The 24,423-nt window shown below is 53.0% G+C and overlaps 1 protein-coding gene across 2 annotated transcripts in view; it reads left to right on the top strand.

Moving 5' to 3' along the window:
• Abtb3 (ankyrin repeat and BTB domain containing 3) overlaps positions 1-24,423 on the top strand; it is a 252,579-nt gene that overhangs the window by 38,758 nt on the left and 189,398 nt on the right. The window lies entirely within an intron of this gene.

Below are 24,423 nucleotides of genomic sequence, written 5' to 3'. Positions count from 1 at the left end.
GGCCCCTCCCCCGCCTTTGTAATGGTTCTAAAGAAAAACGGTTGGTGTCTGATGGCATGTCCCACATTTCTCTGAAGGTTTCCTTACGGTCCTATCAAATGAAGTGTGTTTGGCAGGATTACCGACAGGGTGCTTCCTCCTCTGTCATATCGGGAGCACTAATGTCTGCCTGTCCCATAGCTGAAGACACTTTGGTTACAGCTAAGGACTGCAAGATCTCGCCACTGTGATCCTTTGTGGTTATTAAGTAATCTGTAGGTGACGCTTTGAAATCCCACAAGTGTCCTGTTCCCCAACCACCTTTCTTTCTCCCAGGGCTGTCCAGACCAGCATCAGCAACGACACCAGGGAATGCAGTAAACAGTTTTCTGTTTCTCTTGTTCCTTCCGCAGCGACGAGAAACTCGCGGGTTGATGACTAACCCTTTTGAAGCTTCGTCCTCCTTATCACTAGAGAAAGCATAAGCAGAGAGGGTGGGTCTGAGGGTTGATCTTGATAACGGACATGAAAGAGTTTTGTGTAAATGGTCACAGGTTGGATCATTGAAATTCTACCATTTGCATTTTAGGGAGCGATGAATAAGATGAACGAATAATCTCAGGCCAGGTGAATGCATTTATCGAAGTTGGTTGTTTCCAAAAGAAATGCCCATGAACAGTTCAGGTCAACAAATTTACAAGCATCTACACAGTGCTCAGCTTGGAGACGAATAACTGAATGCCCTGAATCAATTTAATGCTGAGGGGGAGAGAATGGAGATCATTTGGACAAAAAAAAAAAATAATCTGTCAGTTAATTCACTCATTGGTTATTTTATTCACTCAATAAACCTTTGATGAGGGATTACAATGCTGAGTCAAATAATCTCTGGTTCCAGCCCCAAAGAGCCAAAGGCCTGGTGAGGGGTCCTGTGGCGTCTCCGGATGGGGGGCCCTGGAGCCCAACTCCCCTTTCCACCACGTCACAGAATGGAAATGGCAGTGGGACACAGTTCCCCGTGTCCTCCTGAAAACCAGCCTAAAGCCAGGGCCGCCCGGAGCCCCAGGGAGAGCTCACCCCACCCTCTGCTCTTGTGAGTACAACCGGCAGCTCACCCACTTCCCACTCCAGCCAGCCATTTGCTCTGGGCCAAGATCCTCTCAGGCAGCCAGAGTGTGTTCCCCAGCTGCTCCTCCCATGGGGGGCGGGGGGACCCAGGTGACCTGGGCCATTTGCCTGCAGTTTGCCAGGCAAACTCTCACCATCTGCAGGCGGGCTCCTTGCCCTTTCTCCCCCTGAGAAGCTACCTTCCCTCCCTTGGTGGAAGTCCAGTGGGAACTCTTGTGGGTGGAGTCTGTCCCTTTGGACGTGGAGGTCCTGACCAAGGTCAGTGGTGTAGAGGCTGATGGGTGTGGATGCCAGGGCTGACCAAGAAAGACCAGGTACCCCATTTCCCCGGCCTTTCCTTTCTGGATCTCAGATACGTCCGACGGTTGATTATTCGTGTTCTCAAGTTCATGGACATCTCAACGTCATCAGGGCCACGCTCTTTCTCGTTTTACATCTCAACTTTTCTTAATTCTTCTGTGACTCCACTCCCCTCTTGGTCCCCATCCAAGGTGTTTAGTGCATGTTCCCGAACAGCTGCGATTCTTCGCAGCGCATGCAGCGTGGCTTTGTGTGCGTACAGTGTTGACTTATAGAAATGAGGTTTTGCCAACGTGCGGATTTGGCTCCTGCCATTTCCACTCCTGTTCTCCCTGTGAGGGCTGCTGGCTGTAGTGCAGCTTGGTCCACCTTGGATCAGCCAAGAGGGGCTGAGCAGAACGACAGTCACGCCACCAAACCACACTGATTTTTAAAGCCTTCTGTCCCGAAGTGGCCAAAATAAGTCGCATGACCATTCCCACCTTCCTAAGAGGTAAGAACTGCAATCCTACCAGGAGTCTAGAAGGAGGAAAAATTGAAAATACTTGGTAAACAGTGCTAAGGACTGTCACGCCAGTGCTCAACCTGTCACAGTCACCCCCAGCATTATCCATTCTTTAGTGATAGGCATCTGTGTGCTTACACTTCCCCACTGCCACAAACACCAGCCCTGTCATGAATGTCCTTGTTCCTGTCCCCTTGTGGACTCATACAAGTAGCTCTCCGAGATCTATACCCAGGACAGGGATTTTTGATTCCCCAAGTTTATACATCATTTCATTTTTGATAATCACTAGTAACAGGGGCATCAGCCAGTGTCTCATTGAAGGATTCTTCTTCCTGCCGAGGAGGTTGAAGCAGCCTGAAAACTTGAAGTCTAAAATAATTAATGAAGAACACTATGTAAAGAGTCAGAAATATATTTATAAAAGCAGAGCCCCTGATACATCCAGTCCACACAAGAGCTAGAACTAGACAAAGGAAAGATGGCTCTGGTGGTTCATTTAAGGGGGTACATCAAAGGCAGGGATAAGGTTTCAAGGGTGGAATCTTGCTTCGTGATGGCTTGTAGTCAGCAGGTTGATTGGCAGCTTGGCAGGTCACACCCATCTCAGGTGCTGTGTGGGACATAGAAGGGTGGGATAGAAATTCACAATGACCCTGGGCAGTTGACCAGAGAAAATGTCCCCTGGTCATTCCCAGACACCATTTTGACACACAGTGACCCACAAGTAACCCATAGACGGCTCGATATGCTACCATACGGACCTCTAGAATGGCTATACTAGTCTAGACTCTCACTAAGCCTGGGTGAGGGTCCCCATTCACCCATGTCCTCTCCAAGATTTAGGGTTACTCAACATTCTATTGTTGCCAGTTTGTTGAGTATGATGGGAAGGTCATTGCTGATTCATTTTCATGTCTAGTAAGTTGGAGCATCTTATCTACTTTTTACTTCTGTGAACTGCCCATTAAATTCACTGACCATTTTTCTTATTTTCTGTATTTCCTGTCTGTTCCTGTTGATTTGTAGGGGTTTCTTGTGTAGCTGGATGTCATCCTTTGTGGGGTTCAGACATTGCAAATATCTTTTCTGCACTCTGCCATCTCTCTGTGAACTTGTCCATCATAAGTTTTGTTAAACAGAAACTCTTAATTTGGATGCAATTAAATCTCTCAACATTTATTTTTTTCCTTTTTGACTTGTGCTTTGGGGACCTTGTTGGAGAACTTTTTGTACACTAAGTCCACAGAGATGTCCTCTCACTCTTTCTTCTCGTAGCTTTAGAGTTTTCTTTTTACACTTGACGTTTTTCATCCCCTTAGAGAATACCTTCCAATCTGATATATGGGAGGGATCCAAGTTCTTTTACGGAGCCGGTTTTCTTGACGTTATTATAGAATTATTCCTTTCTGCACTGAGTGAAGCATTTTTATCCTATATCACGTTCTCCTGTGCGTGGATTTGTTTCTGAACTTTGTATGCTGTTCTGAATAGGGGTCTCTGAACCTTACTGTTCAAATAAATAATCAAAAAACCCCAGCATGATATTTTTTGCCTTTTTTTCCCCTGAATTACCTGCTCTGGTTAGGGGTGTCTTGATGATCCCCCATAGTGTTGGGAGGAGGACAAGCATGGTGAAACGAACATGAACCCGGGGTTCAGGCGAACTTGGTCTCAGTTCTGGCTCTACCACTCGGCAGCCATCTGAACCGGAGTAACTTCGTCAACGCCTCCGAGCCTCCATTTCTCTGTAACACGGGAATGAAACAGAAAGCTTGGGTTTTTCTAAGAATTAAAGGCTAGCATATTTCCTAGCATAGTTCTCAATACATGTTATTTTGATCATCAGCATCACACATGGACTTTAATGATGCTGTAAGCTGTTTTTCCCATCCTCACAAGGTGGACATAAATGGGGGACACATAGCCACAGCCACCCAAATGTCATTGCCACTTGTCACTCCCTGCTGGTCCATAACTTCCTCCCAGTTATCCTTGAGTGTCCCCAGGGTGTCCTGTGTAGGTTCATGGAAGCTTCTAGTGGGCTTTCTCACCAGACCCTATTTCCACACTGCTGGGGTCTCTTTAGAGCATCTTCTCTGTCCTCTTCCACAGTCACCCAATTACCCCACAGATTAGGGCACCCGGGAAGGTCTGGCACGGTAGCTGCTCCGCTAGGAATGCTGGCCAGGTCTGCTCCCCTTGCCTGGTCATTTCTGCACGTGAACTTTAGGAACACGGTATTTCTCTCCAGTTCCTTTCCCCTCTTAGCTCCTTCCCTGGAAAAAGTGAGAATAAAAAAAACCAAGTGTCTGGGCCACAATTAAGGGGAGCACTTCAGGGCCAGGCTCTGGGATGGGTGGCCTGGTGGGGCTGCTCAGGCTGGTCTACTGGACATAGTGTGGCCTAAAGGCCGTGGAGGGCTGGCCCTGGGAGGTGCTTCTTGGCTCTCTTTTCAAAAAGGCACCTTTTTTTTTTTTTTTAATCCCCTACTTTGTGATTTAAGCTTTTGATCCCTTGGTGGTGGCTGTGTTCTGCCGCTGTCTTTCCTGGGCCCTGGAGGGCTGTCAGTCCATGCAGGTGGACACAGAAGTCCTGGACTTGTTACACTGGCCAGGAAGAATTGTCATCTTCCCAGGAGGGCAGCCGTCTCCACTAATAGGTGGCCCCCAGGGGGTGCTCACGGAGGGAGCAATGACCTAGCCCACCCCCTTCCCAGCCTCCCTGGGTTTTGTGTTAGGAACCGCGGCGGGCGCAGTGAATTCAGAACACTCTTCCCCCCTCCGCTTTGTGATATTAATAAAGCAGCTCCATCTTTCCAGATCCCGAGGCCTGTGTGCTGCCTCTGGCTTAATCCCAGCGTGACTAGCAAGCAGGGAGATCCTTCTGGAACTTGGCGATGTCAGAATGAGACTAAACCCCATCTTTAGGTCGCTTCTGCCATACCGACAGGATTCTTCAAATAGCCTCAAGACGGGCTGTGGACAGGGTCCCCACGGACAGAGATGCAGGGAGCCTGCCCGCTTCCTGTTGCTAGGACCAGGGACTGACAGATGTCTCCCCCGGCCTGTCCAGCCCGTGGGAAGGAAAGATTTGACTGGCAAATTCAGGTCTAGGATGCGCTTCCGCTGACCCGCCAGGTTCCTGGGAAGCTCAGGGGACAGAAAGTAAGGGAGGGCGGTGGGGGGGGGGGACTTCAACCCAGGGGCCCAGAGCTCTGTCTGGCTTCAGAGCCAGTGCCCTGATCTCCAGCAGAAATGCCTGCAGAATCTTTTGAAGTCACTTGCTCAGCAGCAGAGCTTTCCTTCCTTTTCTTTCTTAAATCTTCCTGGAGCTGGAGAAGTAAATAAATATATGCTCAGGATAATGAAATTGAATTTTTCATTGTTCCTCCATTTCCATATTGATAGCGTAGACTATTTTATTATATTTCTATGCTGCGCATTAAGAGGAAGAATGGGATTCACTCTTAAAGCCGCATTTCCACCTGTTTGGTCTCTACTCAACCTTGGATGGCAAAGACACTGGGTGCCTCTGCCCCATGGTGTCTGTGTTCATGACAGACCCAAGTCACTGAGCACAGCACTTTTTATCACTGGGCTCAGATGGGACTTCTGGATCCTTCTCAACACTCCTGATCCGAATCGACATGTGAGCTATTCTCTATCCTGCCTCAGAGTCATCCGGTCTTCTTTGTAGTGCTCCGTTGATTGAAGACACTTGGCTCTTGGATCTTACCTTATTAACTGGATACATGGTTTAACGTTTATCATTGTTATTATTTCCATACGTTGCTTGAGAGAAGAATCTGTGCTTGATCCCTGTGCACAGTCCCACCTCTGCCCGGTGACCACGGTCCACACCTGCTTGTGGATCCAATAATGTCTCTCTAGGATGAAGAGACCAGCGTGAAGCTACAGCCAGGATCAGCTCTTTTAGGGATCCTGTCCCTGTCTTCTGGCTCTTCTTGAATGAATGAAAGCCAACCAACAATTACCAAAGGCAGGGGTGGGGTGGGGGGAACACAAATAAAACAAAGCCAACAGCCTATTTAAACCCATTTCCTGCCCCAAACCAGACCGAAGCAAGGACAGTTTGTCTCCTGTAAATTTTATAACACAGGAAACTGCCTTCCCTGAGCCAGAACACAACTTGATGCCTTCCTCAGCTTGGCTCCAGCCAGTGTGTGGCACCGAGGCACAAGGGAATGACCTGTGTCCTCAAGGAGTGTCCCCCCTGAGGGGCCATGAGGTGTCCACCCAACTGACCAAAGAGACAGAGTACCCCAGACAGTGTCTCTCACTGAGGCTGGCTACACAGACCTCCACCACCCCTGAGGATGCCACCTACGTCCCACTGGGGGCCTTGGTCACGGGTTCACCCCTTGCTTCCCTCCTGTCTGTCCTCTCTGTCCCTAATGACCCTGTCACTCTCTCTCTCTCTTTTCCTACTTTATTTTTCTTAGCACTTTCCACTGGGGGACCTCTAGGCGTCCGTCCGCTGCTCATTAGATGCTCATTGTCTGGCTCTCCTCCCTCTGCGTCTTGACAATGCGTGACAGTCACAGGTGTCCCCTGGGGAAGGGGCAAAGCCACCTCTGCCTGAGAACCACCGCTGACCTAGAGCAACACTGAGCTCGTAGTAAACACTAAACAGAATACAGGTTGTGAAATCAGTGGACTCCCCGCCCCTCGGTACTGCTCCTGGCTCCCTCCCACTTCCTGTCCCATCTGTGTGCAGACTGAGAGCTTCCGACCTTGTGGGCTGATGGTGGGGGCAGAGAGGAGACCCAAGAAGCATCCAAAACAGCGGAGGCTCCACAGGAGCCGGTGCTACAGAGGCCTCCCCTGAGCCCTGATGGCCTTTGAGCTGTGTCACCCCACGGCCCCATCTCCAAGCCCCTCCAGGGTTCAGATAAGGAAACTGAAATGCAGACCGCAGGGCGTGTGTGTGACCTGCCCAACCAAGGTCACAGGGCCAGGAAGCCACAGAGGGCCTTTGGGTCCCAGGTGTCTGGGCTGCACTTCCCCCTGCTTCCTCTCTCTCTGTGGCCCTTGAGAGACGGTGAGCCTGCCACTCAGCATCTTCTCAGCCCCCAGCTGGTGCCTTCTGTTCATGCTCAGTCAATATCTGGGAGAACCAAAAGCTCAGCCCCCCCAAAAAGAAGTCAGACAGGATGGACCCAGGAGTGGAGTCCACGCGGAGAGCTCGGGAGGTGGAGAGGGCTGGCAGGGAGATGACTGGCGCATCTCCTGGGCAGAGGAGGCCCAGCAAGGCCCCCGCTGTAAGGGCCCCTGAGCTTTCAGTCCATTTCCCTCTGATGGTGGGAGGGGACTGGAGAGGGCCTGGGGGCAGCACCCTCCTTCTCCTTCACGTGGGCTGCTTTTCTGTCCCCCTCTGTCCCTTCTCCCAGGCAGAGCCTGTGAGGGCTGCTTGGTCTCTGCCTTGGCTGCTTCCTGCCTCTCCAGCCCCTGCCTGGAGCTTCAGAGGTGGCCTAGTTGTCTAACCCACATTCCCGCCTCCTGCTGCTCACACGTGCGGACTTCCCCCTCTCCTGCAGGACTGGCCCTGAGGCCTGGCTCAGCTCCTCCTCCCAGGCAGGACCCTCCCTACACCAGCCCCAGGCAGCCCTCGGGGCTCTCCGGGGTCTTTCCCGAAAGAGCTTCCTTCATGGCTCCTCCCTGACAGCGGTGGTGGCTCCTCCAGCCTGCTGGGTGCCTCTCCACTGCCTGGAAGGGCTTTAGGTACAAACAGTGGCCCCTGAGCCCCAGGCTCAGCACCACCAGCCTGGCTGCCCCGCCCCACGTCCCCTTCCCTTCCCCCGTGCATGGCTCCGCAGCCCCCGGGCCCTTGTTCCTGAACATGACCAGCAGCTCTCAACTCTGGTCTTTGCACTTGAGGTTCCTGCGGTGTCCCCCAGACGGCCCCGGGGCCCCTGCACTGGCTTCCGGCTGGTGCTCGCTCACCTCCCCAGACACGCTTCCTTCTTCCTGCCCCCTGTTCTGCGCCCCAGCCGGCCCCTGGGCTCCCTGGCCTGCCTGTCCTCTTGGGGACTTGTGCTGCAGGCATCTTTTGTTCCCCTCAATTCTTTGAGAGCTGAGCTTCCTGCTTAGGTCACCACTGGGTCCCTGAGACCTGGAACTCTCCTGGCACAGAACCCCAGTCCATGAAAACGCAGCCCGGGAACGGATGGACAGATTAACTGACATTTATGCTGCAGACTCCGTGAGCCTGAGAAAGGACTCCTCCTGTGGCCCCAAGTAGGCAGTTTCCTTCTTTAGTCTGCACATGCGCTAATGATCAGCGCTGCCTATTATTGAGTGATTACTGTATACCAAGCACCGTTGCTAAAGTCAACCCTACCAGAGCTGAATGAGCAAGGTCGGAGTGGCCCCATTTCATAGGTGAGGGGCTTACGGGGGTAAGGGGCAGAGTCTCCACTTGAGCCCTGACTACCTGAGCCCACAGTCCAACGTCTCAGAAGAGCCAGCGGATACCCCTGGACACAGAGGTGGGCTGCCCAGGTCCCCGTCCGGGCTGGAGGCCATTCCCCACACCTGTTGGTAGCGCTGTTCTCAGGGGTCTTTGGAAATTGCCCCGTTTGAGAGCGCTCCTGGGCCCGTCACACCCCCTGGGCAGGCAGCACTTGTTGGGTGACTGATGGATGTCGGGTTCAAGGGCCCAGTCCCCAGGCACCAAGGTAGACTGGGCCTGGGGAGACCGGGCTGAGGCCTCCATGGAGAATGCATCCCAGCCCAGCTTCTCCCCTGCCCGGTCCTGCTTCTTGCCCTTCCCTGACACGGGGGTAGAGTCAAGGAGCACGTGGAGGAGTGTGTGTGTGCGTGTGTGTGCATGTGTGTGTGTGCACATGCGTGTGCCCCACGCGTGCACCTCCAGGGCTCATCCCATCTTCTCTTCTGATCCTGGGGGACCCAGCCTGCCCCATGGGCCTCTCCCCTGGACCCCTGAGGAAGTGCCTTGGGTCTTGGGGGCCAGTGTGTGCTGGGGGAGCTTGGGAATGTCCCTGTAGTGAGGAGGATGGAGTGACCTCCGAGTGTCCCCTGAGTTTCTCACTTGGTGGTGAGTCGTGGTGCCCCCCACCCCCGGTGAGGTGAGCAGCTCATTCCTCAGCGTTGTCAGCCCCCACCGTGGGCTTCCTTGGCAGGTGCCTGCTGAGGACAGGAAGGTCTGGGCAGAGGGGGTGACCTTTGAGGATCTCACACGCAGCTCGCCCAGGAAGGAGCTTGGGGTGGTCGGTGGGAGGTGGCCGGGCGCCTGAGCACTCGGCGTTTCATTACTCACCGTGAGGTCTGCTTGCCCCAGCTCAAGCCCGTCCTGGACGCTAGTGCCCTCCTAGTTTCCAGAAGGACCATGACACAACAGATGCCCGAGAAGTGTGGGAAGATAAAAGAATTGGCAGGAAGGGAAGCAGAAGGAGCCCGGCAGAGAGGGAGGGGGACTGTGAGCTTCTATCTCATGGCAGACTCTGGGGACCGGATTGCTGGTGTGGCACCCTCCCTTGGTGCAGAGCCAGTGCCAGGGTGTGGCATTGCCCAGGATTCTGTCATGGTCCCTGAGCTACTCTTTGGTTTAGCTGTACTCAGCCATGCGCTGTTAACCTGTGTCCCTTAAAGTTGGGAGGTGACAAGATTGCTCTCTGCTTAGATCTTACCTGTCCAACCTCCGCCTTCCCTTGCTGTGTACACCATTCAGCAGGACTCCCGCTACCGCCACCAATTGCTATTACTTAGGAAGTGCTTGCTGTATGCCAGGCCCTGTGCTTAAAACAATTTATATGCACTTATATTGTGTTTCATCCTTATAAAACTCTACAAGGTAGGCACTATTATTACCCCTGTTTTATAGATGAGGAGCGGAGGCCCTGGGAGTTGAAGCCATTTGTCCAGGACCTCACAGCAAGTGAGCAGTAAAGCCAGGGCCGTCCCACAGCTCGGCCCCCTCTCCACCTGGAGGAGCCCACCTCGACACCTTGACATGTCCTCTGATAGGCCCTCAGCCCCCAAGAGCCCACCCCCAACACACACACACGCGCACACACACACACACACGCACACAGGCACACACGCGCGCGCACTGGACTGTCTTCTCAGTATTTCCCATTCCCATTCCTATCCTGACTGTTCACGCCCAAATCGACAACTGTGCCGTCTTCTGTCTTTGGGAATGAGAATGGATCTTCTGTCACTTGAGAACATGTCCCTTGATGAGCCTCTGGCAGCATGCCCTCCTTTGTGGCCAGACATTGGGCTCCTCAGGAGGCTGTGAAGCAAGAGTCACTGCATCTCTGCCTGAGGGGGGAGCTGCCTCTGTTCTTATACTGGCAAGTGAGAGAAGGTGCTAGAAGGGAATCAAGAGGTCTGATTTCTGGTCCCAGCAGCAGGCAGTGTGGGGTGGTGGTTAGGCCTCAGAGCTGCCAAAGCATCCCGGGTTTACCAGCTACCTGCTCAGTGAGTGGCCTTGGGCGAATCGCTGACCCTCCCTGAGCCTCTGTTTCCTTTTCTATTCAGTGGTGCAATCACACTGTCCTCCTGGGGGGTTGGAAAGCAGATGTGATAGTGCACTTAAAGCCCTGGTGGCCCCAGCCAGTGCAGACGGAGGCTCTGTAAACGGTCTTGGCTGTCAGCAGACAAGCCACAAACCGAATCCCCAGCTCCGGCTCCCTCCATTCCCTCCTGGCGCTCTCCCTTTTCTTCCTTCCTCATTACTGGACTTACCCACTACCGGGCCTTGTGCTGTGGCATTTGGAGATAGAGCAATGACAAAGACAGACCCGGCCTTGCGGAGTTCACAGAGCCTCTCAGAGGAGCCAGGGTCAGTGGAGCAGGCTGTCGAGAAGCGCTGGAGACGGCTCCTATCCTTGCTCAGAAACTCTGGAACCCGTTTGCCCCACTGAGCAAGGCCTCCCTCCCTCCCAGTGCAGCACCCCACGGTATTGTGTCTGGCTGCAATCAGCAAGGCAGGCAGGCCGACAGCCCCCCACCATACAGCACAGCAGAACCCGCAGGGCCCGGGCAGCCCTGGCGTGGTGTGATAGGACGCTGTGAGCGCTGTGATTGATTCATCTGTGGCCCTTCAAGGACCTGCACTTAGCTCCTGGGTTGCAGAACCACAGGCTGGATCTCCGCATCAGCAGAAGTGTTCTGAGCTGAGCTCTGGTTAACAGACCTGCTGCTTCTGGATGGGTGTCACTCACCTGCAGTTTTGCCTTTTATCACCAAAGGTGACGGAAGATTGGGAGCTCTTATTTCAGGGAATGCTTTATGGTTTTCATTACTCTCCTGAATCTCTGCATAATTTGCTGAGACTAGGAATGGAGAGTGCATTTCTTTCTCTGTTTGCATTTTTTTTCTTTCCACATAAACCAGTAAAAATCAATAAAAGCCAACAATGAAGCTCTGTCCACACCAGAACTTGGCTGCACTTGGACCACGAAGGAGCTGGCCATGACTTGATTGGGGAACAGTGATAGGGTTCAAGCATGGTGACCTTGAACCTAGGCTTCTGTGCCTGTAGAGACTCAAGGAGGCCCTTGGGGATCAGACTACACCCTGTGTTTACAGATGGGGAAACTGAGACCCAGAATTGGGAAATGACCTGCTGAACCCTGACTTACCTAGTGTCTCCTAAACTCCATGCCCTGAGTCATTGGACAAATTACTTTTGAGGTGTGTAATTAGCTCAAATCAGGGAGTGGCCTTGTCTCTTTTTTTTTTTATACTTTTTTGCTTTGTAAAACTGAGCTGAGCTGATGTTTCATCCTAAGAGTCTCCAAAATAGGCTGCATGAATGAGTACCCAGGGTGGTGTGCTGGGAGTCAAGAATGTTCCAGAAGACACGTCTCTGTTCATTTCTTTTCATCCTTTTTTAGTCTTTCTGTATTTTGGGTATATTTTATAACAAACCATATAATACAGCAGTAAAACAGGATGTGACGTACCTACCATAAGTTTCGTACTTATATTTATATTCTATGTATATGTACGTGACAATGTACCACATGTAATCCTATATTAGATATACCACCTATATTTAATTACAGATTAGGTATAATAATAATTATAGGTTACTATAACACACGGGGGAGGCATACATAAGAATTATAGAAAAATATTGTCAAGAAAGTTTGGAGATGACTTTTTTTTTTTTTATCACTATGTTCTGGACCATTCTATCTAATAGAGTCCCAACCTCGTACTCTCTTCTCCTCTGCCGTCTTTGTCTTCAACCTTTTCCGTGATGTTGTATTTTTGTTTGCTCACCGTCCGTCTCCCCAGGCAGAGCAATGGCTGGAGATGGTTCACTTGCTGCTCTTTTCCTGGCACCAGGAGAGCGGGCTTGGCCCGTGCGAGGCATGCAGTAAATACTGGCTGAATCATGAATGGGTGTGGGGCTGCTGCAGACGTGTCCAGACATGTGCCCACCAGCGTGGGCCCCTTGCAGGGTCAGGCAAGTGCAGGGTGCCAAGGGGAGGCAGAGGGGGCATCTGACCAGGCCCCCGGGGTCTCGAGAGGCTTCCTCAGGAGGGACCACCTCGGCTGGGTCCTGAAGGGTGAGAAAGGAGTGGGTCAAGAAAGCAGTGCGCACCAGGTGTGCAACAGCAAGGGCGCGCGGCTGAAAGGGCAGATCTTCCAGAAGGTTCTGCAGGGCCGGTGCTCCGTGTGTGCCTCAGCTTCCTGGTTGTTTTAAGCCATTTGGGCTGGGTCCCACGGGCAGGCAGGACCATGGAGGGTGGTGCAGAGTGTGGCCCGAGCCCTAGACTGCCTGTGTGTGCCTCCTGGCCCTGTCATTGGCCACCTGGGTGGCTTTGGCAAGTTCCTTCTCCCCCTCTGCCTCAGCTCCATCATCTATAAAGTGGGGATGAACGTAGGGACTCGGCAGGGTTTTGGGAGGAGGAAACGAGCCAATTTCTGTCGATCCCAGGGCAGTTCCTGACCTACGATGGCCGTTCTCTGTTATTGGTTATAATTCATGGAACGTATTTATTGAGCACCGTTTATTCTCCCCAGGCAGGAGGTGGAGTTGCTATGAACCATACATACACCCCCCTGGCATGGAGCTTCCGTTTTCATTAGGGGACAAAAATAGTGAATGAATAAAGAGATTAATAAGGAGAAGTCGTCCTGTGATAAGATCCAGGGAAAATGAGAGGAGGAAGGTGTAGAGGTGACCAGGGCTTCCTTAGGATTGGCATCTTTGAAGGGACAGACTCCTGGAAGAGGACTTCCTTGGAATGAGATGGGGTAAGGAGGAGGGAGCCAGCACTGGGTCCCGTGGGGGCTTGTCTGCCAAGATAAGGAGTTCCAGCGGAAAGCTGTTGGAAGTTATAAGTCGCGCATGAGGGGATTCGACTTCTTTAAAAAAAAAAAAAAATCCTGCCAGGTGCAACGGTACACACCTGTCATCCCAGCACTTTTGGAGGCTAAGCCAGGAGGATCTCAAGTTCAAAGCCAGCCTCAGCAACTTAACAAGGCCCTAAGCAACTTAGTGAGACCTTGTCTCAAAATAAAAATAAAAAGGGCTGGGAATGGGGCTCAGTGGTTAAGCACCTCTGAGTTTGATCCCTGCTACAAAAAAAAAAAAAAAAAAAAATCCTTGTAGCTGCTCCTGGGTGGCTCATTGGAGGAGGAAGTCCCTCAGGGGTTTCCCACCGGTGCCAAGGCAGACTTCCAGATGACTTCAGCACTTGCCCTGTGGCTCCTGGTTTGGGGGCAAGATCAGCCAGTAGGCAAGTGCCCCATGTGGGGCAAGATCCACCCCTGAAGTTGGAACTTCTAGACCTTCCCCACGAGTCGTGCCCACGTGACAGGCCTGAGACTGTCACCTTGGTGTCTTTCATCCACAGCTCTGACTTCAGCTCTGACTTCAGCTCTGACCCTCATGGGTATCCTGTTTTGGGAGGCAGCATGATGTTGGGTTTCAAGGAGTAGGTCCCAGAGTTGGGCTGCCTGGGTAGAAATCCTGCTTTCACCCCTGGCCAGCAGGGTGACCGCGGATCAATTCCTCAACCTCTCCAGATTCTGGTTTCCTCCTCTGTAAACTAAGGATGACAGTTGTGCCTCCACCCATTTTCTGTTGTTGCTGCGGAATACCTGAGATGGGTGATGTTTAAAGAATAGAGGTTAATTCGGCTCACAGTTCTGGAGACTAAGGAGTTGAAGAGCGCAGGCTGGCATCTGCTTGGCTTCTGGTGAGGGTCTTCTTGCTGCATCACAACATGGCAGAAAGCAGAAGGGCAAGCAGGCGCTTGTAGAAGAGGCAAAACAACAGAGGTGGAATGACTTATCCAGTTCTGTTGAGAGTGAGAATTTACACCAAAAAAGGCTTCAAACCATCCATGTGGGCTCCATCCCTTAGACCAGAACACGCCCACCAGGCCCCACCTCCCAACATGGCTGCATTGATTGGAGGGAGTGAACCATATAGCAAACAGTAACTACCCATCACAGGTGAGTTAATATTTATAAAGCCCTTAAACTAGGGCCCAGCACAGAGTAAGGGGTCAATAAGCAGTCACTATTGCTATCAGCATTATCTTCCTGCCTATTCAAGGGAAAAGACACCTGTTCTCAGGCTACCTTTCAGAGCTGCAATAGGATTAATGAGATAATGATTGCCGATTGTTTGGAGCTTTGCAGAACAAAGGCATGCATAAATATACATGATTATTATTGTCATCTTTATGCTTTGCCTGGCCTATTGTGGTTGGCTGATTTATGGAAATGACATGTCCCTAGGTGATCAGAATTAGCGATAAGGAATTCCAGACAGTTCAGACAATAACAGTGTCTTCTATCTGCTCAGGGTCTTCCATCCTGAAGCCTCTCGAGGGCTGTATAAAATGAAGCAGCAAGAGACCACCCCTCCCAACAAGGCTAATCTGTGCAGCCAAATATGCACAGATCCATCCATCCATCCATCCACCTAGTAGTTAGTGTTAGGCCCGGGTGTGCGAGGTGCACTGGGTCTAGACCTGCACACCTGAGGTCCCTAGCGGGGTGAGAAGAGAAATGTACACCTTGCAAAGACAGTGAGAACTGACCTGTTCTGGGGCATTTGCAGAGTGCTAGACACCTTCTAAAGACTCATCCAGATTGATGTATGTGTCTTCAACAACCCGTGGGGCGGAATCTCATTTTACAAATGAGGAAGCAGAAAAGACTTGCTAAGGGTGATGTAGCTGGGAAGGGTGATGCTGGGATCCCAATCTGGGCAGAGTGTCTCCAGAGCCCAAGATGTCCTCAACCATCAGGTGACCATCTCTAGTGAGGAATAAAACTCCCTCTCCTGCCCCATCTCACTGGAGGGAAAACAGGTGGATGGGGGCCAGTGGCACTGGCCAGATGGGGACCTGGGTTGGCTTTTGTTGGTTTCTAAAGTGTCTCTTGGGGGCTGGGGCTGGGGCTCAGCGGTAGAGCGCTCGCCTAGCACGTGTGAGGCACTGGGTTCGATCCTCAGCGCCACATGAAAATAAATAAATAAAACAAAGCGTCTCTTGGGAGGCATCTTAGAAAAGAGACACTAAGAGGTGTCCACAGGGATCTCGGGGGGTTTGCTCCTGGGACGCCCCCAGGTACCCAGAATTGGACAGAGGGAGACGCTGAACTTTGATGTAGACATTGAACTTGGGCCTTAGCTGATCCCACAGGAGCTCCAGGCTGGAGTAGCCCTTGGGGTTCTCCCCAGTTTCAAGGGGGCCAGTCCTCTGTGCCCCTCATTAAAGGGGTGTGACCTTGGGCGAGGTTTCCCTGAAGCTGAGTGGTTCCCTGGAAGGGAGCAGCTCCCCCACCCCCACATGCCTTGAACTTGGGGGGGCAGCCCCACAGCCCCCACCACAGGGAATGCTGCTGCTGCTTCCCGACGTCATTGCTGTTTTCCTGCTGTGGAATCTGGCGTCCCAGCTGGAAACCACACGGTTGTGGCTTGGACTTTCTCTTCCAACCCCCAACCCTGTCTCCTGTCTCGTGCTTTGAGAGTCTGTCAGCGGCCACTGCTTCTTCCTGATCCCGTGGGGGGCAGTGAGTGCAGCTCCCTGCCCTGGATTTAGACCCTGATGCCCACTCGCTGGGCCAAGGGAATAAGCCTGGCCAGTCTTCCTCCCTCCTTCCTCCTTCCTTCCTTCCTTCCTTCCTTCCTTCCTTCCTTCCTTCCTTCCTTCCTTCCTCCCTCCTTCCTTCTCTCTAATGTTTGCTCATTCAGCAATTAGATGCGTGGTGTTAAGTGCCAGGTGCTGGGGACACAGTGGTGGTGGGTGCAGCCTCTGTCCTCATGGCGATCTTGTGTGTTAGACGGAGAACAGATGAGTCAGCACCTGGAATGATGTCCAGCGGAGGAGAGCCAGAGCAGGGGGTTGGGGAGTGACCCCAGGCCCCCCGTGGAGGAGCAAGCTGGGGACTTGACTGCCCTGGTCAGGGTTGGGAGTTGTCTTTCTTCCTGCCAGCTGGGGCGAGGCTTCCAGAAGCTTCCGTGAGGCGTGGTGTGTGCTGAGGCAGCAGCCTGCTGCCTGGCAAGGCTGAGATGTTCCTTGGAAAATCTCCCACCTGGGTGCTTGCCCGAACTCCCGGAGGTGCCAGTTGGAGCAGCTGTGCCAGGAGGACAGCTCACAGGGCCCGGAGGCCATGCGCTGCTTCCCCGGGCCCTGCCTCCAGGTGGGCAGTCTTGTGGGAACTGCCTTCTCTGGCATTTCCTGTTCCTCCTGGCCTGGAAGGCCTTGTGGGAGCAGCTCACCCCACCCTCCTGCCACCCCACTCGGCCCAGCAGACCTGGGAGAGGACACCCTGGGGTTGTGAGGACTCTGGAGTTTCACAAACCAAGGTTTGCGTGAAGAGTCTAGTTCTGGTCCGGGTTCTGCTCTCTGACCTTGACCAAGAGGGCTCTGGGTTGTCGCTCCTGACCTGGAGAACGGGCTGTGCTCTCCTACTTCTTTCCCCCTTTCCTGGTAGACTCCACTCTTCCTTCGGGTCTCAGCCAATTGTCCCCCCACTTACCCAGGTGAGTTCCCTGTTGTCCACTCTCACGGGACTTCATAGGACTGTATTTCCTCGGCTTCTCACTGATCGACTTTCAGTTGATGTTTGTGGGCCTTTTGAACAGGGAACCCTCCTTAGGTGCCTTCAGAGAGGGCAGGGACCTTGTGGTCTTGCCCCTGGCCGTCTCCCCTCGGCACTTGGCACAGAGCGTGGCCCGTAGTAGCTGCTCCATGAACTTCTGGGGCTGAGTGACTATTGATGTAGATTCAGGCTCCTTATAAATGCAAAGCAGCGGGCGGAAGGGAGGCCTCTGTTACCAAGAGGAGAGGAGCATCTCTGCAGCTTCCAGGGTCTAGGTGCTTCTCTGGAGCCAAAAAGAGCATTGGCCCCACTTGTCCTGGGCCAGCCTGTGCCCAGGGAACCCACAGTGCAGAGGGACCGTCCACTGCAGAGCAGGACAGGCCAGGAGTTCCCGGGCCTCCTATAGGGGCCTCCTGGGGATGGTCTCCCTCAGCCTCTCCTGGCCACCCCCTTTCACTGCAGCTGCCACACATGGCTATCACGTCATGTCCTGGCGATACCCCTGGTACGTCACAGTGGCCTGTGCCTCCTGGGGTGGGAAGCGCAGGAGTCAAGGAAATGGAAAGAGTGTGTGTGTGTGTGTGTGTGTGTGTGTGTGTGTAAGCGCGCACACACACACACTCATTTGAAAGCAGATAGTGTGGATGTGACAGGCAGCTGCCATTCACACACCCCCACCAGCCTGCTCTTCCACCCTCTTGATATTAGGCAATTTGTCCCTTGGCCACTCTACCCCTACGTCAAGAGACTTTGTTGAGCAACTGAGCAACTGATACGTGTTAGGTGTTGGGCTAGGTGCTGAGGACTTGGGGGGACAATGTGCACTCTTCAGTAGGGGGACAGGAGTTCAGCTAATCATCAGACCCAATAATGATGTGGTAACAAGGAAGAAGGACAGGGTTGGGTCTCGTTTGCACAGTCTGCCTACTCATCTCTTCACCAGCCTCTCGGGGGACCTGCTCTGGGCCAGGCAGGGTACCAGGTTGAGAGCATCTGCTCCCTGCGCCCTCGCTAGACCTCCAGGCCACAGGAATGACCCTTTCCCCCCACCAGCCCACACCCCTACCCCTCCTGCCCTGGATTTGGGAGCTCCTGACTTACACGGTTAATTTCAACCTAGCACAGATGTAAACATGCGTCCCATGGAGGGGCTTTGCTGCCTTTTTCATGGGTTGGGTGCTCATGCCACCCGACGGCTCAGGGAGGCCTCTCCTCCTTCTCCCCCTCCTCACTTCTAGGAGGCCTGGCCCAGCCACCAGTGACCCCTTAAAGTTCTGTGCTGGGTGGTAGCTAGCTGGCCTCTGGGGATCTTTTCTGGGTGATCCTGTGTCCCTGATCTCTGATTCTGAATCCGTCCAGATCTCTGCTAATAGACGTGAAGCATTCACCGTCAGGCCCTACTCGCAAATGAATGATGAGCCTGGTCCCACGGGTGACGGGTACACTCATTTAACAAGGATCAAATGGGCTGGCTCAGACTTGGTGTTTTGTATTCCTCAGAGGAGAAGCCTCCGGTTTAACTTTTCTCATGTTGGAACAAATCAACATTAAAAATCAGGGTTCCACTTTTTAATTTCCTTTCTCAGAGAAGTGGATCTGAGTCACAGGTGGGCGTCGACCTGTATGGCCGTGGGGACGGCCCGCACCTTTGTTCTTCAAGGAGCACAGCTTTTAGGAGAGTTGGAGGGCAGACGGAGCCAGGGCTGGGGATTCACCTCAACAAATCTGCAGCAAGAACTGAGATTATTTTTTTTAATTAAACAAACTCTCTGAAGCAGCTGGGTGACTCAGGTGGTGATCACGTGCCTCCTCCTGTCTCTCTGGAAGAGTTAACTTTTTGATGCCTACCTACCTGCTGTCTGGCTTTCTCTGCCTCTTTTAAGCTCACAATGACCGTATTCTCTCATTTTGCAGGTAAAGGAATAGAAGCAGGGAGACTCTTCAAGGGTCACAGAGTTTATAAATGACAGAGGCAGGATATACCCCCAGCTGGTCTGCCAGGTGGGCCCACAGGCCTCCCCACAGTGACATCTCGCCCCCCGCCCACCCCACTGAGACCCGTTTAGGACACACATTCTGAAATGTCATGTGTCGGAGACCAGCTCCAACAGGGGGTCTCAGGAGACGAACGGATGGTGAGGAGTCGGCGAAAGAGGGGGTGGAGAAACAACACAGACACCAAAGTGAAGGTGTTGATCCCAATCTTTACTTGTGAAGTTGATCATATATACTTTTCATTTTGGCAGGCTTACAGTATTTTGTGGTTACAAAACAGTAATCATTATTCAAAGAAACAAAATATTACATAGTTACAATTAGAATAGAAGAATGTATTTTGACTTATGCATAAGCAAGCATTTGTACTTTCAGTTGAGTTTTGCTTTGAGCTGTTTCTGCTTAGTTAACTTTTAATAATAGTTACAAATGTCCCAAACTATTGGCCTATACCTTGACTATTCTTCCTTGACTTACTGACTGGAACCGGTGCCATGGTTACGGCAAGTGGTTGATTTGTTATTACTTTTAATCAAACAAAAGTAAGAGCACAAACCATTGTGCACAGGAACAAGAACAAGTTGCCCAGTACCAAGCACTAATCTGTCTTCTTAACATTAATTCTTCTTCTCTAGATTTTAATTTAATTTCTCAAAAACTTCCTTGACAGGAATACAGGGAGTTTTTCATTAGACATTAACAATTTACACTCCACAGCTGAATCATTGCATTTAGAGCAAACAGATCTATGCTTTAGAAGTAGTTGCATTAATTGGGAAAGTCATGATTTTTCCTTCATACTTAATGGTCATATGAGAAATCACAACTATACTTATTAAAGGAATACAAAAACAAATCAGCCCATTCCCAGAAACATACTGCGCTCCTCCAGAGGATGGACGCCTTGCGCCATCCACCTCAGTAGGGCCTTGCCATTGCCTGAGTCAGGGGAGGGGCGCAGCAGTCATGGCCACTCACACCCCTGGGGTCGGGCCTGTCCAGCCCTCTTGTCCAGGGTGGAGGTTCTGAGTATGAATCGCTGCATCACAAACCACCCCCAACACGGTGACTCAAAACTAGAGCCACCTTCTCCCCCGGAAGATGAGCTCAGCTGGGCGGCTCTTCTGCCCCGGTGACACGGGGCCACCCAGGATGGCTCCCCGTCCCGCCTGGTGGCAAGTGTGAGGTCCAGCAGGGACACTAGCACACCTGAGGGTGCATGTCTGTGTCTGACCACTTCCTCTTCCCAAGCCTGTCCCTGTGTCTCTCTCTCTGCACGGTCCCCTTTAGCACCGTGGTGGAACAGTCTGTGTGGTGGCTCAGGGCTTCCAAAGGCTCTCGGGAGGGAAAGCTGCCCAGCCTCCTTCTCTAGATCCCAGGTGGGAAGAGACGGAAGAGAGGGGTGACCCCTGGGGGCCGTCTTTGGAGACCGGCTGCCACGGCGAGACTCTTGCTTTCCCCCAGCTCATGGGAAACGACCCTGTGAGGATTCTAAAAGGTGTCCACTGTGTGGTTGAGCCCTGTCTTGGCCCACTTCTGCTGCTGATAACATAGTGTCCCAGACCGAGGGACTTAGGAAGCCAAGAGGTTTGTTTTGGCTCATGGTTCCGGAGGCCTAAGATGGAGATTTGCATCTAATGATGGCTTTCTTGCTGGCAGAGTCCCAAGGTGGCTCAGGATGTCACGCGGCAATTCAGGGAGTGCAGGGTGTCTATCTGTCCTCTGTCCCTCTTACAAGAAAGCTACCAGGATTCAATCGGGGGGTTCTACCTGGACAACCATAGCTAATCCTAGCTACCTCCCAAGGCCCCACCTCCCAACACCAGAGGTGGCTTGTTTCCCCCTCTTAAACTGCATGGGTTTTGGAAGGGACAAGCCATATTCAAAACACAGCACCTACATTATACGGCTCCCTCTGTCCCAGGAGGTAGATGTTACTATTTTCCATTATGGAGGAGGGCATAGTCTTAGAGGTGAAGCAACTTGCTCAAGGTCACCTGTGGGTCGAGGGCTCAGGTTAGCTTGGCTCCAAGGTCTGTGCTGGTCCCTCCGTGACACGCTGGCTTCCTGCAAAGTGCCCCGTCTTTTTTATCTGCCTGCTTCTTTTAATGTGACCTTATTATGCAAATACACAAACACTTCTGAGTTATTAGGATGCACCAGGTCCTGGGGAGGTGGGAGGCAGGTTCCTCCCTCACAGAGCTGAGCCTCAGGCACAAGGCAGATCAACAGGAAAAGACAGAATCACCAACAACACCGTCAGTGTCGGTGGAGGTAGGGCCACAGCCGACCTCAAAAGCAGCTTCTCAGAGGAGGTGATACTTAAGTTGTCCCTTAAAAAATGACTGGAAAAAATGAGATTGGATCTAGGGAAAGGGCTGAGCCCTGGGGTGGTTATAGATGAATATAGGCGACACTTGTGCTGCACAAGGCTATGAGGACTTGACATGAACTAATCCACTTAGCCTTGGAGCAACCCAGTGTCCTAGGTGCCTTCATTATTGCCTCTTACCTGATTTCCACAGACAAGGAAATGGGCACAGAGAGGCGAGGTAACTTGTCAAGTTCACACAGCTTGTAAAGTCATGGAATGGGACCAAATCCCAAGGATGTGCCATCTGGCACCACCATCCGGGCCTGGTCACCAGACTTTACCGTCTCTTGTCAGGATGCGGGATTTAGAAGGGGGGGTGCTGTTGGGGTGGGGGGTAACCCACACATTTTCTGGGGAGCAGATCCACAGCATTCAGCCATCTCTCAGAAATACCAGTGGCCAGCAAAGGGCGCTAGTTTTCTGAAAGTGGATTTCCCTCACCTCAGATCTCTGCCACCTGCCAGCTGTGGGACGAGAGTGACTTCGTCTCTCTGCGCTCGGTTTCCTCGGGGGTGAATGGCGCTGGCAGCGCTCACCTGGCGGGCTGCCTGGGATGATGGACACCGCCCGGCCCTGGGAAGCACACACAGATGCTCCGTGGACACCAGCCGGGCAGGGAGGGGCCCTCTCTCTGCCCTCCCAGGCTTCGTGGCCGGCGGCAGTGCCCCTGAGTTTCTTTGGATCTTCCTGCTGTCTGTGCCGCTAAGAGCGCCTTCTCCAGAGGCTCCACAGTGACGTGGCCTTTGTCCTCCTTCCTGGCAGGAACCGATTCCTGTTCTGGGTTCCCCTTGCTGCCCAGGCCCCCTCTGAGGGAGGTGCTTAAGCCCAGATGGCTCGCATGGCCCCGAGGTGCAGGGTGAGGGGCTCTGCCTCGCCCCCTGCCCAGCCCCCCCCCCGCTCGCCCCTCCACCCGCCACAAGGCCCTTCTTTTCCTGGGATGGGCTAAGACTCCCTCATTCATGCTGAACCCCGAGTGGACCCTCTTCCATCCGGCCCTTGTGAATCTCTCGGTGTCCTCCCTCCCCGAGGGGCCGTCCTTGTCCTCGGGATCCAGACTCCATCTCTGCCCTTCTGTCTGTCATTGGACCTTGTGTTGCCATGGCAACCATCTGTGTTTGTGATCAACATCCTTCTCTACAAAACCGGAAGCTCCACGAGGGCAGGGATCCTATGCACTGGTGGACCCAGCGTGGTGCACACAGTTGGCACTTAATACGTGCTCACTAAAATGGAGTAAAAAACATAGGTCGTGTTAATAGGAAAAGGCAAACCCTCTTGGAGGGAATGCGAGTGTCTGTGACTTGGGGTTCTGCGACCTAAAGAAGCCCCTCCCAGGCCCTGTGGACAGATGGTCCAGGCCAAGGGGGCAGCAGCGTGGAACCTGGGGTCACCCACTTGCAAGCAAGAGCTGCGGAGAGGTGAGGGCAGGGCAGGTGTACAGCCTGGCCCAGCCTGGGCCCTGTGGGGCTTTGGCACCCTGGGGGCACACAGGTGAGTCAGGAAATGCTTCCCTGGGGCCCTGCTGACGGGCAGGGCTGGATCTCTGCAATCAGCGCCTCCCACCTGGAAGGTAACCTGCAGTGGTTTCTGATGAACCCTGAGCTGGGCAGGCAGGTGACCTCAGAGTTTCCCTTCCCATCTGGGGAGAGGTGAGGCAGGGCTGGGCAGCCACTGGGGTGGGGTGGGGCAGGGCCAGGAGACCTGGGGAAATGGAAACCCTCAGCAGCCAAGGCCTGCCCCCTCCAACCCAGGGAGCTGCAAACACGAGGCAGAGCACTCAGGAATTGCCAAGGCCAGGGCCCTGAGGTTGCAGCAGCTAACCTAATGGCCCTCCACAGAGGACTGTCACACAGTTCATCCACTTTATGCAGCATGCCTGTCCTGATGCCTGGGTCAACAGGATCCCCATGTTTGCTGAAGGAATACTAAACCAAGGCACAGAAAAGTGAGTTCACCTTTTTAAGATTGCACAGCAAGTAGGGCCTGGACTTCTACCCAGGACCACCTGACTCCCAAACCAGGGGCCTTTGGCTTCTTACAAAAAGCTTCCACATGGAGGCTCCCTGAAGCCCCACCAAGCACCCCCAAACTGAGGTTCCCCGGGCCAATCACCCAACACATACCCATAACCTCACATAGCTCTTCGGAGAGTTCTTCCAAGTGGCCCTTTATTGGCCTATTGTCACCGGCTGTGTTATTTAACCTCCTAATGTCCCAGTTTCTTCCTCTGCAAGAATATTTTGCCTTCATAGAGTTGCCATGCATTTAAATCAGTTAGTGCGTGTGAAGCATTTAGAGCAGAGCAGCTCTCAGAACGCGGTATCTGTTAGCATCGCCGTTATGATCATATCATCAAAGGCAACGTCATCAATCCCCAAATAGAGGAGGCCAGGGGCTTCTCAGGGGCCTGTTATTCCCCAAAGGGCCAGTGCACCCTGCAGCCGGCCTGGAGGGCCCACTGTGCAGAGGTCTTGAGGTTTTCCCTGTTCTCACCTTTGGGTTTCCTCTCTCCTCTGGGGTCTCCCTGGGCTCTGAGCACCGTCCCCCTGCACACCTGGCCCAGTTGTGTCTCTGACCAAGGTAGCTCTCCATTTGCTGCTCAGCCCAGTCCCACCATCAGGTGCATCGGAAAGAGCTCCTGGTGTCCCTCCCAATTTGAACCCTAAACACCCACGTGCATGTACACTGAGCTTCCCTCTCTGCTCCAGAGCTTTGGCTCTACCTGTTTCTCGTACTGAGCGTCTGATCTGATTTCCGGTTTGGTGTTTAGGTCCCTGCTGACACCGCTGTGGGCCTGTGCTGTTTCTCTGTGGCCGTGACTCGCACCCCATTCCCTTGCTGCATCCCACCCCTGGGCATTCAGCTGTGCTGCCTGCACCACTGGCTCGTAGCCCCAGACCAGCTTAGCCAGGCTCCTGACGGACAGCTCCTCCACATACGGCCCGGGGGGCACTCTCTGGGCCAGCCTCAGCCAAGCATTTCCCGTTCTCCAGCAGCCCCCTGCCCAGAGGGGTGCTCCCACCCACCCACAGGAACTCTGGGTAGGTCCACAACCTCCCGCATCGGCCACCCTC

The sequence above is a fragment of the Urocitellus parryii genome, chromosome 5, assembly GCF_045843805.1.
Source record: "Urocitellus parryii isolate mUroPar1 chromosome 5, mUroPar1.hap1, whole genome shotgun sequence".
Classification (NCBI taxonomy): Eukaryota; Metazoa; Chordata; class Mammalia; order Rodentia; family Sciuridae; genus Urocitellus; species Urocitellus parryii.
The sequence above is the reverse complement of the archived record's forward strand: the minus strand, read 5'-3'. Positions and strand labels throughout refer to the sequence as shown.